This window comes from Toxorhynchites rutilus, chromosome 1 (genome assembly GCF_029784135.1).
Source record: "Toxorhynchites rutilus septentrionalis strain SRP chromosome 1, ASM2978413v1, whole genome shotgun sequence".
Lineage (NCBI taxonomy): Eukaryota > Metazoa > Arthropoda > Insecta > Diptera > Culicidae > Toxorhynchites > Toxorhynchites rutilus.
The window spans coordinates 69185371-69202435 of NC_073744.1; the positions used below are offsets into that span (position 1 = coordinate 69185371).

At 36.5% G+C, this 17065-nt stretch overlaps 1 protein-coding gene across 2 annotated transcripts in view; it reads right to left on the reverse strand.

Annotated features, from left to right (window-relative positions):
- The window catches only part of LOC129762156 (3-hydroxy-3-methylglutaryl-coenzyme A reductase), a 96606-nt gene extending 82954 nt beyond the window's left edge, over window positions 1–13652 (reverse strand). Inside the window, exon 1 of one of the 2 annotated variants that reach the window (XM_055760157.1) lies at window positions 12758–13652. The gene's annotated coding sequence lies outside the window, so the exon portion shown is untranslated. The remainder of the gene's footprint in view (window positions 1–12757) is intronic. The other variant, XM_055760158.1, reaches the window with a different exon arrangement.
- Window positions 13653–17065: the final 3413 nt, after the last annotated feature.

The following is a 17065-nucleotide window of genomic DNA, read 5'->3' on the forward strand; positions in this document are numbered from 1 at the left end:
CACGATTTTAGAGCGTCAGCAGAAAATTCTTTTTAAATTCGTTGAAAATGCAACAAGTTGGAAAGTTTTTAACTGTAAACGTACTATTTAGGATGCGTAAGATCATGCAGTTATTTCTATATTGTTTTCTAAATTAAAACCGTTGAATAAAAACGCTGATCTATATAAATAAGAATGGAAGGCCAAATGTGTTGCTAAGCGCAAAACCCGAAGAAGGAATGGTCCGATTTGAGCCGTCTTTATTTTGCTGTATTCGTCTCTGCCCATAGATCGATGTTATGGTAGGAAAAGTTTTGATTTTTTTAAAAAAGCTTCAAAAGTTCGAAAAAAAATCTCATATGTTCTACAATGACATTGTTGTTAGTCCAATTGGATTTCGCTTTTGCGGAATTAAGCATCGTGTTCCGTTACTGTGAAGCGAAATCGATTCTCAGGTGGAACATAAAAATTATGAATGAAAATTTACTTTGTGTTCCACTCCATACACATCGATGGTAACTCAACAGTGACTCTGTGGGCTTAGTTGAGTGATTCTAATGGCTCTTATTCTCCCTAGAAGGCGTACTTTCGCCTTTCCAACAGTATTACTTGTTTCATTTTCAATCAATACTTAGTTGAGGTTTCTAAGCTTCAATTTCTTTGCTAAATAAAGCCAAATATTAAATAATTAATTGATAATTTCTCAAAAGGGACGACAAAGGCATTATGATTATACCTTTTTTTATCAATAAGGTGGCATCCGTTATTCTCTACAGATCAATGAAACCTATGAGTTAACCACTGCAGCGAGATAATCGTATATTACAGCGCGGACTCGATTATATACAGTTTCTGATTTCTTTTCACTATATATAATCGAATCCTGTATATAATCGAATCAAAAAAAATTTTTTTTTTTTTAATATAAAAGATTTGATTTTTGATTCATCCACTTAAAGTCAGAAAATACCTTTCTCACATGAAAAAAAAATTATCCAGATTCTCTCAGAGGGTGATAGACGATCATATTTGATGGAAAAAATCCTTCTACGCATATATTCGAATTTCAACAATGACAGAGTTATAGAACTTTTTTTTTGTTTCGGACTCTGTTGCCTAGAACTCGCTCTACATTACAAAGTACGCTACGGAAGACGATTCTGTTGCTTTCATTTGAAAGATGAGAAAATTTGATACAGGATATAGTAGTGGAACACCTAAATTAATGGATTTTAATAACATTTTGGAAGTGAAAAACTTAAAAGTTAGTAATTGTTATTGTTATAAAAATTATTATTAATGTCATCCTGATTTTTTTTATTTAACTGGATTGTTTCTATCAATCAAATTGAAGCTCTGTAACCGCTCTACAATTTGTTCTTTGACACCCAACTTATATCTATCTTAATTTGGCTGCAATATCGATATAATTAATTCTTGGTGAAAATTCAAGAAAAATCTTCAAAAATCACGATTTTTACCCCACTGTATATGAATTAGTCACTTAAATTACACCTTAACGTTGAAAGGTTACATTTCTTCTTGAAATAAGTCATATTTGAAACATTAAAAAAATTTTTTTTTTCAAACTGTATATAATCGAGTCCAAAATTGTATATAATCGAATCACATATAATCGAGTCCGATCTGTACCAAGTAGCATTATCATAGATTAATTCAAAGAAATGTGCTTTCCTTTTTAGACTGTTATCAAAATCAAGCTAAATTCATATATTTATTGCGAGGAAAAATATCGTTTTCTGCCATATCATGGTGGAGAATACAAGCCGTAAAAATTCAAAATTTAGTTGGGGTTTGGGGCATCACCCCATCGATGAGTTCATAAACTAAAATGCATACCGCAAACGGTATCAAAATGTTCAATGAATGACATTAATTACCCTGATGTATCGTGTTATTGTTGTATACCAAATATATACCAACTAATCCAAAGCAGACAAGTGCGCTGCATAATCAAAATCACAGCAATTTTGGGCCGTTGGGCATAGTTTTTATAGCTACGTCTCACCGCGAGTATACGAGTTCTGCCCCACTCGAGCAACGGTGCGCAGCGTGACCAGTTACGTCTTATTCGGCAGGTACGCATCGGGCCTAGTCTCGTAGTGGGTTTGGAGAAGAAAGCGCGAAACTCGTCGTCAATCGAGGCCAATGTTTTGGGTTGGCTGTTACGGAATCATCCAACAGAGAGGTGGAGGTACACATGCAACATAAAGCCAACAAGCTGACCACTACTACTTGATAATGTTTGATGACCAAAGTCCAATGTCAACAGCTGGATAGAAAAACGAACGTTTGCTTATCGGAGACGGAACATAGTTTTGGCTAGAAAAACTACAGATTGCTCGATAATGCTAAAAGAGCGGTAAGCTGTGTGGATCATCGCGAAATCGTTGGGAATCGAAGGCTGGGTTGATAAATTACACGGTACAATTCGTTATACAGCTAGCGTCGACTGTGGCAAACGGAAAACACCACCAGAAACACGATCAATTTGATTATTGTTAACGAATTACACACATTAATTATAATCGGTACGCGTATCTACGTATATTGATGGCGTCATGCATTATCAACTATGTCGCTTGTTTTATTATTGAATAACTTATATTGTTTCGTGGAAGAAGTGGAAAAAGATATATTTACAGGTAGAGTAACATGTTAGTACACATATAAGTACTCATTGCATAGTTGTATCGAACAAACTAAATTTCAAGCTCTGTTTTTGAGACGAGAAACGCTCTCTTCGCTTTACTCTATATGAACCTTATACACTGCGTTTCATAACTATAGAACCACTCATATTTTCTGAGTATTTTTCTGATATTTCCAGAGATATGTAAGAAGACGTTTGAATTGAAGTACACTGAAGTCGCTTTTTACGCGGTTTTTTTACGCGGTTTATTTTTACGCGGATTTTGGAGTTTACGCGGATTTCTGAATTTACGCGGATTTCGAAATTTACGCGGCACGTATCAACCGCGTAAAAATTCAATAATTGATGCTAATTGATGTTACTTTTCACGAAATTAGTTTGTATTGTATCACTAGTTAGTAGCTGATAAATAAAAGAAGATACAGATAGCATGATTGTAGCATGCAAAGAACTCAGGTAATCAATTGTTAGAATATGGGTTGCATTTTAAACTAATAATTCAATGTTTGTTAGATTTCTAAACAGATTTTAAAAACTACCTGGTTTATTTTTACGCGGATTTTAGAATTTACGCGGTTTTTTTATACGCGGATTTTGGAATTTACGCGGTTTTTTTACGTGGATTTTGGAATTTACGCGGTTTTTGTTTACGCGGCACGTATCCCCCGCGTAAAAAACGATTCCAGTGTATATAGTGTAGGATATAAAAACTTTCTTCATTCATAAGACTGGCCATTTGAACTTTATTGTTGTGTCCAGGCACGAAACATTCAAAGAACTAAAATTCAGAACCAGATGGAAAACTCTCACTTCTTTACAAAATTCACGTCAATTTCACATGAATTACAATAAGTTTCAAAATTTCCCAATTATCAAGATGTTTTTGATGCAAAAACAGAAGTGAATAATTCTGAAGTACCGTCGATGGGGGTGAAAACGGGTTATGGGTTTTAAAAAAAAAATTATTCTTTATTTTTGAGACTTTCAGCCTCCTGGGCTGGTTCGTCTCAGGGTTATGGGGATGAAATTGGGTCAAAAATAGAGGAAGTTGCTATTAGTAATATCTTGACAAATATTGCAAATATTTTTGAAGGTGTGAGCCGTTTAATAGGAGACATTTCCACAACTTCCAATGCATAATACTTAACTGTAGTACAAATAGTTATTATTTAATAATTCATCAAAGTTTGATGTGTAAATAGCCATCAAATAACACCTCAAAAAAAATCTCATACCCAGCATTATACAGAACAACTAAAATTGTAAATATTGGATAGAATGATTCTTTAAAGTTTTGCCTGATGAGTCATTATTGATTTTGAACATAATTTTTTTTTTTCGTTCGAATTTCAATATTTTCGTAATTATCTCTTATTTACACTGAGTGGAGGTGAGAATGGGTCAAGCGCAAAATTGAATTCCATGCCAAACCGATATAGTGATTGTAAGATTTTCATGGAAATTGGTAGTTTTATTCCTCATCGTGAAATATTAGATCCGTATTTTTTTCATCAGGGTGGCCATTTCCATTTTATGGTGGTCCGAAAAATCAACTTTTCCCCCTTTTTTCCAAAAATTCCCCTATTTCAAAAATTTATAACTTTTGAAATACTAGACCAGTGATTTTCAACCGGTGGGAAATTCCCCCTTAGTGGGGAATTTGGTCATTACAAGGGGGGAATTGTGCAAGGGAATATTGCGCATTTACTTCGCTTTGAAGATGATAATGGTAAGCAAAAGTAGCCACAAAAACTTTATTCTCAAGGTTCTCAAGGATTACGATTTTGGCGGAAATCGTTCAGGCGCAGGTGCCATACTGATTTGCCAAACTTTATATAACTTTTTTGTAATCAGATACAAGCATAAAATCGAATGTGTTGCAAATATATCAGGAAACCCGTTTTTGTATTCTTACATTACTTTAGTGATATGCTACATACTTTCTTACAAAATACCTATAGGGGTGAAGTTCTGGGATTAATTTTCGTAAAGGGGGGAATTGAGAACAGGTTGAAAACCACTGTACTAGACCGATTTTGACGGTCAATATACCAAATTAAAGCCACTGGTCTGGTCAACTGGTCTTCTTTGAAAAAATACTAGACTACTAAAAAATTATTTTGTTTCTGTAATTATTGATTGCATTTGTTTTTCATAGCTTACATGGTTTCATGGTATTTTTTCATGAAGGCTGAGGTTATTTTTACATAACATATCCGAATATCAGAGTGGTTTTTTTTTCGTTTTCGAGCGATTTTCCAAAGTTAACATGTTTTCAGTTTTCATTCAATATTCCTATGCGACTAGAATCCAATTTTTATGCATATGTGGTATTTCATGTGGATTCAAATTAGTATATCGATCATCTGAATCGGCACGGTAATTTAAAAATTATGAATTTGAAAAAAGTCATTTTTGGAAAAAAGGGAAAAATGATTTTCGGACCATCGGTTAATTCATCAAAATCATAATTCAAGAACAAAAAATAACGCATCTCTGAATTTTGGATACATTATCTTTGAAAAATCTTAGCTTTCAAGAGAAAATATAAAAAAATATAGCGCCCTTGGTCTCGAGACAATATAAGCTATAAAAAATACAATTAATAATTATCAAAATCCAAAATTTCTGCAAGTACAATATTTTTCGAAAAGAGTATACCTAAGTGGCTTTAATTTGATATGTCGATCATCTGAATCGGTGCAGTAGTTCAAAAGTCACGAGCTTTTAAAAAAGGAAATTTTTGGGAAAAATGAAAAAAAAAATATCTTTGTGAAGCAAAAGATTTTTTGGATAACCCTAAAATGAAAATGATCATCCTAATGATAAAAAATACGGGTTATAAATAGTGGAAGTTTTATTCTTTATCGCAAAGCATTAGATAAAGAATAAAACTTCCACTTTTCACGAAAATCTGAGAACCACTATATCGGTTTGACATGGAATGGCTGTATATAAACATTTCCATTGTCATCCACTCTATGGGGTTTTGATTGAAAGATTGGGTCAACTTTCATTTAATTGTAGTTCAGTGCAAAATTTATATTATTCAAGAATACCTAGAACACTTACGAGTGTTTATTATTAGAGAACATTTCAACGTAATCAGAATTTTGTTTTACTCTAATTTACGATAGTTATTCAACAAAAAGTTCGAAAACTACAATTTTTGACCCATTTTCACCCCCATCGACGGTACTTCATTGCTTCTTGACTTTTGATTTGATTCATGTTGATAAAAAGCTATCTGCACCAGGCATTTTTAAGAAAATTCTCCCCATCGCAAAATGTTGGTTTTTATAAGCTCTGAAAGTCGTACGAAGACAATTTTGATGTAGAATTAATAATATAAAAGTTAGAGCAAAAAATCCGTTTTTTTATGGTCACCCTAATGGAACTTAGAGAGAAAGCGCCAAAAAACACTTTGTGGAAGATTTTTATTGTCTAGACAAAAACTGTCTTCGAAAAGGGTATTATATATGTTGGAGCGCTTTTTTCAATGTTGGCCTGAATTTTATGTGGAATCAAAAATCTAACTTTCTTATCTTTATAGATAGGGATAAACATAGTTCGACAATGTTGTAGCCCCAATTATTTTAACCAAATTGGTATCATATGTAACAACTTTGTCTAGAGCAGGGGTTTTCAAATGGAGCTCCGCGAATATATAGCAAATGCTCCCACTTGAAAACCCTCCTTGAGAAAAACATTCTTCAATTTAATTTCACTGGGCATATAGTGATTTATCTTGTTCACTCCGCGTCAGATGTCGTGTAACTGAGATGCGTTACCGAAATAGAGTTGTTTCCTGTTGGGTAATGGCAAGGAAATTTTTGCAAATTTTTTTGCAATAAAAAGTGCTCTGCCATAAAAAAAAATCTGAAAACCCCTGGTCTAGAGAATAACTGTTGAGCTATAAATGCTAATTTCTACTTAAATGCACCTCCTGCATCATTGTGCAGTGGTACAGTGTCGACGTCTGGTGGCGACTTTCAATCCGGAGCCATAATTTGGGTCCCAAACTCGATGTTTACAAAAATGTCCGATTAGAGGCGAAAATGTTCAATTATTCGTATCGCGTTACATGTCTCTCCAATTAGCTAGATGTCGAATTAGATGTAACTTACTTTTTTTTTTGAAGAAAAGAGCAACTGAAAATCACCGTTTGCTTGTTGAAGCTTACAAATAATATGCTCCATCGGTAAGCACGTATGAAAAGTAGTTTATACCGTTCAGAAGCAATGATTTGTATGTGGATGTGAAAGAACAACCGAAAAAACAAGACACACAATTGGAAACATTACTTAAGGGGTATTCTAGCCTTGAAATTCGAAAAAAATCGAAATCTCCATATTTCTGGATACTCAAGAATACACAATAGAATTTTCTTTTCGAAAGAACTATCATTTACCGGGTTAAGTGCGATTCACATACAACATCCACGTCACGTTGCGTCAATTATTCTTCCATTGAATTCCTATTGAATTCACATACACCAGCAACGGCAAGTCAAAGTTCCCGTTGCCGGTGTATGTGAATGTTTCCATAAGAACTGCTTGGAAGAATAATTGACGCAACTTAAAGTGCGATTCACATACAACACCCACGTCACGTCGCGTCACTTCACGTCACATCACGTCACGTCTGATATTTTACCATGCAATTTTTATGGAAACATTCACATACACCAGCAACGGCAAAATGAATCCAAAAGTCCATAATAAGTATGTGTAACGAACGTTATACCCATTTTAATGATACGCCATTCAATTTAGTAAGGCCTTGACCAGAGATGCCAGATTTGAAGACTTACTGTGAAGACGCTTGATTTTATGAAGACATTTTGTAGACATTATGAAATATGTGAAGACATTTCAATACGATAGTGTACGTGGGTTTTTGAGAGATATTATTTTCATGAAATTCCAACCATTGGCCGAAAATATCATCAAAAGAAGTAGAGCTTTTGTCTCAGTGTCATTCGCTCCCTTCAAAACTTCAAACTTTCAAACGATCACTTCACAAATCGAAGGTTTTCCGGTTACACACCGTTTCAATAATTAGTTTTATGGATATGGTTTGAGTTACAACCAAAACATCAAAGCTGAATAAACCAATTGTGTTATCACAGTTACGTTTTTGTGGAAGAACTGGGGCTTTATTCACTCATTCAACAGTTAATTGGGTCTTTTATCATTTCTAAACTCATAAAACTTAGTTCGCAGTTGCACTATATATTCTTTGTTTACATTCATTGATATAAACTTCAAAACCTCAAGGTAGGGTAAGAAATACGCTATATAAAAATAAAAATTAGAATAAACATTGAATAAGCTATCAAACTTTGTTTAAAAGTAAGTTATTAACTTTAGTTTCCTCCGAAATGATTGTGAAGACATTTGAAGACATTTTTTCGTACCATGTGAAAACATTTGGAAAAATCACTTTTCTCGAATCTAGTTTTTCCAAGGTTCTACTGAACCGATTTATTCCAAATTTGATTCGAATAAACCTTTGTACATCTCTCTATCGCATGAACCAATAAAATTTTTTTCCTTTTTTAATGGAAACCTAAGGGGGTAGAATGGAAACCTAAGCACAGACCATACAGTAAAAAATGAAAGATTTCGAATGCTTATAACTCGAACATTTCTCAATAGATCGGAAAGATGTTTGCATCAATTGATAATATTTCTACGCATGTTTCTCCTGAGATGAACAATCGACTGTAAAATGTTAAGCGCTATGTAAAATATTAAGCGCTATCTAAACGCCCTAACTGGCCCATTTTGATTGGTCCGATTTACGGTTTCCCAAACGCAGCCATCAAAGCCAAGGTACCTGGGGAAATTGGCATTGCAAATACATGCAAGCAGCGGGAACTTTTGTTCCCACCGACACGTGTTCCCTAACATAGCCAAGGAAACCAAGGTACCTGCGGAAATTGACTTTGCAAAAACATGCAAGTTGGGAAGCTTTTGCTCCCAACGAAATGTGTTCCCTATCACAGCCAATAAAACCAAGGTACCTGCGGAAATTGACTTTGCAAATACAAGTCGTATATATACAGACTCGATTATATGTGATTCGATTATATACAATTTTAGACTTGATTATATACAGTTTGAGAAAAAAAATAGTTTTATGTTTCAAATATGACTTATTTCACGAAAATATATTGCCTTTCACCGTTAAAGTGAAATTTAAGTGGCTTTTATATGTATAGTGGGGTCGAAATCGCTATTTTTGAAGATTTTGCTTGAATTCTCACCAGGAATTGTTTATATCGACATTTCAGCGAAATTAAGATAGATAGGAGGAGTTGGAAAAAAATTGTAGAGCGATTAGAAAGCATTAATTTCATTGATAGAAACAATCTATTTCAATATGAATTTTAACGATAAAATTAATAATAATGCATTAAAAATTACTAACTTTTAATTTTTTGACTTCCAAAATGTTATTTAAATCTACTAATTTAGTAATTTACTGTTTTACAACTATATTCTGTACTAAATTTTCTCATCTTTCTAATGGAAGCAACAGAATCGTCTTCTGTAGCGTACTTTTTAATGCACAGTCAGTTTGAGGCAACACAGTCCGAAGTTCTACAACTCTGTCATTGTTGAAATTCAAACATATGCGTAGAAGGATTTTTTCATCGAGAATGATCCTCTATCACCTCCCGAATGAATTCGGTTTTTTATTATATGAGAAAGGTATTTTATGACTTTAAGGGGATGAATCAAAAATTGAATTCTTCTTTTATATTCAAAAAACAAAAACAATATATGAATAAAAAAAATTTTTTTGTTTTGGCTCGATTATATACAAGATTCGATTATATGCAGTGAAAATAAATCAGAGCCTGTATATAATCGAGTCAGCGCTGTACATGCAAGTTGGGGAGCTTTTATTCCCACCGAAATGTATTCCATAACACAGCCATCAAAACCATGATGCCTGGAGAAATCGGTTTTGCAAAAACATGCAAGTTAAGGGAACTTTCGCTCCCACCAACATGTGTTCCCTTACACAGCCATCAAAACCAAGGTCCTTAAATTACATGGCGTTTGTTCATTCATTGTTTCATTCAATCAATACAAACGAATGATTACTGAGTCAACGGTAGTCCCACGTCAACCTTGCGGTTATATCATAGATATAACCCCCCATTTTTATTTTCGCTAACCAGAAGAGCTAGAATTGTGTACACAATAGCACACCCCTCACTTCACCATGTCGCCTATAGACGACGCTCGTAGCGAAAGGGTTAATTGTATGTCGAAACTTGTTACTATTAGAAATCATGTCATGCGCAACATAGCGCATTTAATGGAAGAATGGGAATGATTTGAGAAGTGAATAATTTAGATGCAGATATGCTTTTTTCGCATCATATAAACTATCGAAAAAAAAACTAATTGGACGATAACTTTGTCAAATATGCTTCTTTTCATATACCCCGGGATTTTTTAATGAGAGCAATCGTTTTTTTGGTAAGGCTGTATTTATTCCTCAACAAAGTTTCTTTCGAGGGCGATATACTTGGTATAGCGAGTTTCCAACATTTCGATTCCCTTTCTGTAGTACGAAACGTCTAAGGCTTCGAAATGTGCCTCAATTTCTTCGATGACTTCCTCATTCGATGTGAATCTTTTTCCTTGGTGTCTTCGCTTGAGGTTTGGAAGCATAAAGTAGTCGCTGGGGGCCAAGTTTGGAGAATATGGTGGGTGAGCAACCAATTGGAATCGTAATTGGTCCAACTTGGCCATCGCTTTCAAGGGCGTATGCAACGGTGCGCTGTCATAATGGTACAAAACTTTTTTCTTCGCTATATGGGGCCGTTTTTTCTTTATATCATCGTTAAGTTTGCCCAATAACGCTGCATAATACTCTACGGTAATTGTTTTTCCTTTTCGCAGGTAATCGATGGAGATTATGCTTCCCAAAAAATGGAGGCTAAAACCTTCCCGGCCAACCGATGGTGCTTTGGCCGCTTTGACCGGATTTCGTGACTCGTCAGCCACTCTGCAGACTGCGTATTGGACTCAGGAGTGTGGTAATGGATCCACGATCCACAAAACGCCGAAAGAAATCCACAACGCCAAACAACGTCTGATGAATCATCAACGCACGGTCAGCAAACGCGGCACCCATCGCGCGGATAGCTTTTTTATGTCCCAAATGTCGTGCAAAATGTATCTTACTAGTTCTTTTGAAATGCCTACGGCCTCAGCTAACTTCACTTTACGATCGTCCAAAACGAGTCAATGCAGTTGTTCTACGATTTCTGGATTCATAGCCTCTTTTGGCTCTCCAGAGCAAGGTGCATTTTAATTTCACTAAACCACCGATAAACTGTTGTTCTCGAAGGAGCAGAAGTGGAATAACATTTCATCAACCAGTTCAGTAGTTTTTCCCATCAAAAACAATGTTTGATCAAAATACGATGTTCCCCTTATTCCATTTTCTATACGATTGCTCAGGTAGTGACACTTAAACAACTGTAGTTTGCAAACAAATGAACGAAATCTCATGAATCTTCACACATAAGCAGATGAAACTCTTGAATGAATCTTGTTAAAAAAAAATCCGGGACTTTTCAGCCCATGTAGTAAACCTTCCTTCCTTGTTTGTATTAGAGAGGCTTTAAACTTTGCAGTTCATTCGCCTCTACTGTAGTAAACAGCCTCGTGCTCTGTAGTACCTATACTTCAAGAACCTTACATGTTTGTCCATTATACTGATTTCAAAATATCCATGTCTTATATGTCTCGAGGTTCCTCTATTATGACTCTGTTATCGTCCGCATCTCAAGGCTATTATACTGATCACTTCGTCACAGCCTCACAGGCACTTCTGAATCACCTGTTTCCGTGAGTAACCGCCTGAAACACGATCAAGCTTTGTCTGGTTATTAAGAGAATTGTTTGTTGTTCGATCTGCACGGGTTTACGGTTTTATTGCTCATACATTTAATAGGCTGATAAATTATTGTGAGAAAAAAACTAATTATCCAATAATGAACATAATTTTTGCCAAGAAAAAGAAAACATTTAATTTGGGAAAATTATTCAATGAGACCAATCATACCCCTGAATGTGTCTCAAAAACAACCGGAGTGCGGAAGCAATTCGCGATGACGATTTTTTTTCTTGACGTTATTCAACTACATAAAGTACGTTTTCACTGGTCCTAATTTAAGCTATTTTCTATAAATTTTCAGATGTTCTCATCAAATTTTACCGTTTTTATATGATAGACCATCATATTATGATATGATATATTATCTTTAGACACTAATTTGGTAAGACATTTTTCCAATTTTCGTTCATAATTATTATTTTAAAAGTGTGTTCATTCCTTCTGCAAACCCATATTGTCATGCTCACTCCCCCAATTCGTAATACGAAGCTCAATGTGCGAATATAAGCAAAACATGTGCATAGTGACATTGATATTTGACAAAACAAAATCATTAACAGTGACTACAATTAAAGTAACAACAAATAAAACAAAAGTAACAATAATTGTTGTAATTTTTACACCCCTGTTCACAAAAGTACGAAAAAACTGTAAAATGAATTTTTTCCCCCAAATAAACCTATATATAATAAATTTTGGAAAGAAAATATTGAGAAAACAAGTACTAATTGCAACAGTGGCTCTTAAAATCCGTACGTTAAACCGAACCTCCTAAAAAAAATCACAAAACCTAAACTCGAACGCGGCCCGAGATTCGTGATTTTTGAAAATAAGGAGAAAGTGCAAATATGCTTCGCGAACGAGTGTGAGTCGACTCTATAAGCTTGGGCTCAGTGAACCCAGTGTATATGACGGAACCGCTAAAGTATGTCTTATTAACGCATAATTTCGTGTCTACACGCCACTACCGAAAGAAAGCCACGTTCGCGGTATTTAAAATGGCATAAAACGGGGTTTAATTTATATTTGACATTAACACCGCTCTTGAAATGTTGGACTCTATTGGGCTATGAAATTCTAATATTGAATGGTGTATATCGACATAGTAATGATGCAAGATCCACTAAGGTTGGAATTCATATTTGATACTACGAATCGAATTAGAAAATCACATACCTGATATTTGTGAATTAGACCAATTCCTGTGATGTTTTAGGCTCTGAGACTTAAATCCCTTTCAATATTCAATTCACGATTTCGAAAAAACCTTCACGATTTCAGATGACTTTATCACCACTCAGGATTAGATAGATTTTGACATATCAATTTTGAGAAAATAGCGCTTTTCTGCAGTCTTTCTCTTTCCACTTGAGTTCGACCATAACAAGATTTGCAATAACATACACATGTGTCAGATTCACGGCTGATCTGTGTTGTATGCAATCTAGTACCGCACTTTTGACAGCAGTTCACTTTTACTTTCAGTTCAAACGAGAATATTTTTGTTTTGATCAGAACATATGTTTAGAACGAAACTCCACACTGCATAAGTGCATCGTAGCAATGCACGAAATCATTCGAAAACTGCAGACACCATGAATAACTGTTCTCTAAACGGTATAACGAAACGTCATCTGTTCAACTCCGATGTTTTATTATGTAAAATTGAAACAAATTCGTAAATTACTTTGAGGGATTTCGAGATCTTTTATGCACTTAAAAAATCACAATCCACTAGAAAAATCCTCTCTGAATTAATCCTTGCCTTGAATGATCGCACAATGAAAAAACGGGAAAAACGACCGCCTGCTATATTTCCACTAAATTCAACAAATCACCCAGCCCAAGCACATGAGTGCTCAAGAAACGTCAACATAAGACTGAAGTTGAAAGTTGTAACTTGCTCACCACGAAACTTCGCACACAATAAACGGTAGCCATACACTATGTTTAAGAACGAGCTAACGCCAAAAAGAAATCCTTTAGCCAGCCGTTGCCACACTTACGATACATTTTCATTCATTAGCGTCATTTTCACTCGCCTGCATTTCTGGCGCTAACGAATGTGAGTGATATACCGTGTCACAACACTAACAAGATGAGATAAGAGTATTGAAGCCGCGTACAGAGTGTACTACTCGAAAGTATGTCCATGCCAAAACAACTCGAGAGCAAGGCTGCCAAGTAATTTTCTTGAAATATCTTCACATAGCCAGGAAGAATGCCTTCATCCATAAATGGCACTTGTTTTGTATTCATCGCAACGACATGGTTGATTGCTGTTTAGGCTTGGCGCAAATTGAGATGCGTATAGCGCGAATAACGTGCTCCCTTGGCCGAGTGGTTAGCGTCATAACTAACATGCCGGGTGTTCGGGTTCGATTCCCGTTCTGGTCGGGGGAATTTTTCGTCAAAGAAATTTCCTCCGACTTGCACTGTGATCACGCGTATTCTAGAGCTTGCCACTCAGAATGCATTCAAGGCGTGTTATTTGGCTTAGAAATCTCAACTAAGTACAAATAAAAATGACGCAAGTAATACTACGTTGAGACGGCGAAGTTCCTCTAGGAACGTTAGTGCCATTGAAGAAGAAGAAGATAGCGCGAATAACTTGGCGTGTAGCACCTGTTTTCGTGGCTAATGAAAACAGATAGAACAGCGCGGATTGGGCAGGTGACGCGAGATGGCGCAGCGCTGGTAGATGGAGTTGGTAGTTTCGTGTTAGCTAACGAGCGCTATACGCTTCTCAAATTGCGCCTAGCCTAAATGTGGCCGCACACTGTTCTTCGGCTTGAAATTTGTACAAACACTATTTTGTTTGCCATTCTTCAATTATCAAAAAATGTCAAACATCGAGCATGGGAAAAAATCGACTGAAATATTTAGGGTAACCTAACCATGTACCGACAGGTTTGACGAACAGACCGAAAAAGTATTTTAGGCATCCAATAACTGAATATTTGCTTGTCGTATTTCGTGTCGAATATATTTGAAAAGTACACGTTGAAAAAACAAAAAGTCAGATAGTTGGCTTAGCCAAACAGTGTATGAGAATCCTAAAAATACAGGGATTGGCCTCTAATTGGACATCTAACTAATTGAACAGATCTGTTATGCGACACGAATAAGATTGTGTCACATTTTCCTGGAAAACAGTTACCCGAACGACAGCTACCCGAAAGACTGAATTCCAATCACTCGAATGTAACAAATAACTGAATGTTTTTATAATTTCTAATGATACATTCGATTAAGAGACTAGACCTTCTTCACAATTTTTCGACGGGATCGTACGGGATCGGAGTTTGTTGGACCTTAACGATTTGTGGAGCTCATAGTAGGAACGACTTCCGTACACTATGCGTCTTTGAATTTCAAGGCAGTTGTTGTTGTCAAGGCGCCTAGAAGTATATCCCAAGGTGCCTGGAAGTATTTCCTAATGTGATGCCGTTTGGTCACTAAGTTGGTTAGGGGAGCGTTATATGAAAACAGTACGGAAGAAAGCAGAAGGGAAATTATTTGCCTGTAGCGTGACAGACTGATCACGAGCGAGCTTCGGCACTAGCGTATTGTGTTTTGTTTACAAACAAAACACAGTAGACTTCCAAAATGGCTGGAGAGTGGTTTTAGCAAGTTGGCCCACCTTAGGATATACTTCTAGGTGCCTTGGTTGTTGTCAGTTGTTATCAACAAGTCAAGGAAGACAAATTCATCCACCACCTTAAGCTCGTCGCCGTCGATCACAATACTACTGCCAAGAAAAATTCTGTTGCGATCAGTCCCTCCAACCAGCATGTATTCAGTCTTGATCCCAAGCCCAATCAGCCCTGCTTCTTTCTGATCTTCTGCGATGATGTGATGTTGCTCGCAGTGGGCAAAAACATTGGCGGCTATGACTCAGTTTAATTTCTTGTACGAACTCGTTAGGCAGTCTGTCTGTAGTTTCATGGGTTCAATATGCAATCTTATTTTTACGTCCATATAAAGAGGAACGAAAACTTTATTTCTGATGCAAAAAAAGTTGTAACCCCATTAATGGACGGTTTATTGTCTAGCCATCGTGAACTTGAACCAACGAACTTATACAGTTATCAGGGATGCTATGAAGGTCCTCGCGTTAGTATTAGTAAATAGCGTGCAAAATAGCGCAGACACACTGCACTATTTTATATGGGTGAGTAATTTTCGTGTACGATACAAAAAAATCTAGCTCACCTGTAGCGCATGTCAAACCACGTTGAACTCAAACATCGATACATGCATACGTGATACATGGGAGATAGAGAGAGGAACGAATTCGTTTTGGGGGAAGTCACTTCAAAATGTAATGAAGACAATTTGACTGGGAAGAATGAAATGATATAGTCGAGTTGATAGAGGGAGATAGCGACTAAACGCCCGACTGACTGTTTAGTCGTTTTGGCCGAGAAGCCAAAAGTCATTTCTAACTAACGTTTCAGACGTTTTGTTGGGACGCTCAATTGCTGTACCACTGTCAAGTTTTTCTGAGCTGGCGAAGTTCAGTAGGCCGCATGATCACAGCAACTTGGCCATATAACTTCGCCGATCTACTGCCTTTTTTGTACGCCATCAGCTTACCAATTGCGGCACACTCGGCAGACTCACGGCTTTCACGTAGGAACAGTCCACCTCTTGGTCTTATACGGTATCCTAAACTTTTAGCGTCGCTACAGCAGCACAGTAAGCTGTCAGTTCCAGCTCCTCCATGTTCTCAGCATCAACCAATTGCAGCGAAAGAACGTGCCCGGTCATGCACATGAACAGGAACGTCCAGAATTGGCCAACAGAAAAGGTGTTGTGTTCCTTCAGGACAACGTAAGGCCACACAACTCTGGGAGCTTGATTGGGATGTTTTAATGCATTTACCATATATTGGGTTGGGGAAAAAAAATGTCGTATATTGCCAATATATGGCAACACTTAAACATATCTTGTGTTGTACTTATCGCATCGGGTCATACTATACGGCTATTTAAAGACGACAATCTGTGCTACAAGTGTCGTTTTGACAGTGTTGTGATTGTCCTTTTCAGTCTCAAGTTATAGCGCGTCAAAGACGGAGTCCACCAAGCAAGAAATTCGCCATATTTTACGTTTTTACTACCTGCGAGGTAAAACTGCTACGAAGGCGGCCGAAAAAACTCGTGTAGTTTATGGCCCGTTACTGTAACGATTCGCACTGCATAGCGTTGGTTTAATCGATTTCGTTCTGGTGTAGTGGCTGTCGAAGATACACCCCGTACTGGTAGGCCAATCGTCGTGGAAACCGATAAAATCTTTGAAATCATTCAAGTAGACCGGCATGTGAGCACTCGCTCGATTGGTCAGGAACTGGGTATTGACCATAAAACCGTTTGGAACCATTAGCAGAAGATTGGATTCCAAAAAAAGCTGGATGTATGGGTGCCACACGAGTTGACGCAAAAAAAAATCTTTTAGACCGAATCAACGCCTGCGATATAC